Source organism: Oryx dammah, unplaced genomic scaffold (genome assembly GCF_014754425.2).
Source record: "Oryx dammah isolate SB20612 unplaced genomic scaffold, SCBI_Odam_1.1 HiC_scaffold_5, whole genome shotgun sequence".
Lineage (NCBI taxonomy): Eukaryota > Metazoa > Chordata > Mammalia > Artiodactyla > Bovidae > Oryx > Oryx dammah.
The window spans coordinates 53,962,552-53,965,694 of NW_024070189.1; positions in this window are offsets into that span (position 1 = coordinate 53,962,552).

The window sequence follows — 3,143 nt, forward strand, 5'->3', positions numbered from 1 at the left end:
ACACACACACACACACACACACACACACACACACACACACACACACACACTAATCTTCTCCTTAACAGGTAAAAGGGTTAAATTTGTTCTCAGCAAACTATAAAAAGCAACTTAGAGGAGAAGTGAAACACATTTTTTGATTGCTTCGCCAACATTTATCTCCCCAAAAGCACCACTTTCATAGAAGCCTAGTCTTTTCCTGTTCTCAGCGTGGGTTTTGAGTGGAATTGATATCATTCTTAAGGCAATTATCCTGTGGCAATCCTCTGGTCACAGAAATTGTTTAATGGGTGAGTATGAAACAGTAGTAACACACATAATTGCCAAAGAAACACTAATTCCTAGAAGAAAACATAGGAAAAAAACTTCTTGACATTGGTTTTCACAATGACTTTTTGTATAGGACATTAAAAAGCAAAAGCAACAAAAGCCAAAGTAAAGTGGCACTGTATCAGACTATAAAGCTTCTGCACAGGAAAGAAACAATCAACAAAATGAAAAGGCACCCTACAGAATGAGGCAAAATATTTGCAAATTACAGCTCTGATAAGGTGTTAATATAAGGAATGTATACATCTCAGTATTGAAAAATCAACTAATCTGATTAAAAAATGGGCCAAGAATCTGAAAAGACACTTTTCCAAAGTGTATATACAACTGGCCAACGGGCAATGAAAAGGTGATGGATATCACTAATCATCAGGGAAACACAGTTCTAAACTATAATGAAATGTCACATCAGACCTATCAGAATGATAATTATAAAAAATTATAAGAGCTAATAAACATTGGTGAGGATGTGGAGAAAAGGATATCTTTGTGCACTGTTGGTAGGGGTGCAAACTGATACAATCCTTACAGAAACAGAATGGAGGTTCCTCAAATAATCAAAAATAGGACTACCATATGAACCAACAATTCCAGTTCTGAGTGTAAAATCTATCCAGGGAAATGAAGTCACTATCTCAAAGAGGTACCTGTACTGTCATGCTCACTGTGGCATCATTTGCAATAGCAAGATATGGAAACAACCTAAGTGTCCATCAAGAGATGAATGGATATGTGATACATACACATACATGCACAGAAATACTATGCCATATAAAAGAAAAAAATCCCTGCTGTTTGTGACAATATAGATAAACATGGAGGACATTATAATCTCACTTACATGTGAAATCAAAAAACTGTATTCAGGGACTTCCCTGGTGATCCAGTGGTAAAGAATCCACCTGCTAATGCAGGGGACATGGGCTTGATTTCTGATCAGGGAAGATTCCATATGTTGCAGAGCAGCTAAGCCCATGCACCACAACTACCACAGCTACTGAGCCTGAGCTCTGGAGCCCGTGAGACACAGCTACTGAAGCCTGCGTACCCCAGAGCCCATGCTCCACAAGAGAAGCCTCTACAGTGAGAAGCCGCACACCACAACTAGAGAGTGGCCCCCACTTGCTGCAACTAGGAAAAGCCTGTACACAACAGTGAAGACCCACCACTGACAAAAAAATGAATATACAAATTAAAAAAAACACAAACTGAACTCATAGAAAGTATCGTTTGCCAGGGATTGAAAGTAAGGCTGGGAAATGGGTAAATGTGGTCAAAGCCTAATCATGTTAGTTTTAAAATGAATAAATTCTTATCCAGTACAGCATGGTGACAATAGTTACTTGAATACTTGAAAGTTTCCGGGAGAGTAGATCCTAAAAGTTCTCACCACACACAGACACACACACACACAGACACACACATAAACACACACAATGTAACACTGTGAGATTACAGATATAACTAACCTTATTATGGTAAATACATCTATGTATATGTGTGTGTGTGTGTGTGTGCGTGCGTGTGTGTGTATATATATATATCTCATACTGTACATCTTAAACTTAAACAATGTTATATTTCAAAGAAAAAAACATAATTCAAAAACATATGTGCACTCCAATGTTCACTGCAGTACTGTTTACAATAGCCAAGTCATGGAAGCAACTTAAATGTCCATTGACAGAGCAATGGATAAAGAAGAAGTTGTGTGTGCCTGCTTAGTCGCCTAGTTGTGTCCAGCTCTTTCCAATCCTTCAGACTATATCCCACCAGGCTCCTCTGTCCTTAGGATTTCCCAGGCAAGAATACCAGAATGAGTTGCCACTTCCTTCTCATCCAGGGATTGAACCTGCCTCTCCTGTGTCTCCTGCATTGCAGGCAGATTCTTTACCCACTGAGCCTTCAGGGAAGCCCTGTGGTACATATATACAATGAAATACTATTCATCCATTAAAAAGAATGAAATAATGTCATTTGCAGCAACATGGATGGATTTCGAGATTGTCATACTGAGTGAAGAAAGACAGAAAGGGAGAAATACTGTATGACATCCTTTATACACAGAATAGAAAAAAAATGACACACATGAACTTATTTACAAAACATAAAAAGATTCACAGACTCACAGTTGAGGGGGAGGAGGGGAAGAGTTAGTGACAGAGTTTGAGATTGACATCTACACACTGCTATATTTAAAATGAAGAGCCAACAAGAAGCTACAGTGTTCCCCTGTATAGCACGGTATAGCACAGGGAACACTGCTCAGTGTAATGTGGCAGCCTGGATGCCAGGAAGTGTGGGGGAGAATGGATACATTTATATGCATGGTCCAGTTGTTCTGCTGTACACCTGAAACCATCACAGCATTGCTAATTGGTTGTACTCCAACATGAAATAAAAAGTGTTTGTTTGTTTTTTAAATGACACTCCCTCAGCTAGCTCAGGTATCCCCACTATAATCAATCATTGCACCCTCTACTTTCTACCCTTTAGAAGCCATATCATATTTTGTGTTTATTTATACATACATGGATATAATTGTGTAATGCCTTGACTATCTTACTAAACTAAGCTTATCAAGGGAGAGGACTTAACATGTTTATTTTTATGTCCTCAATGCCTAGTACATTGCCTGGCACTTAGTAGACATTGAGTAAAGGGCTTTTTTTTTTCCCCCTAATGAAATGACTACATGTTTCTTATATTCTGAAGTATATAAAATGATTATATATATGTTTCTTATCTATTTTAGAAAAAAGGCAGGATTAGGAACAGTATGAATATGAACTAGAGCTTTCTTTTCATGGACC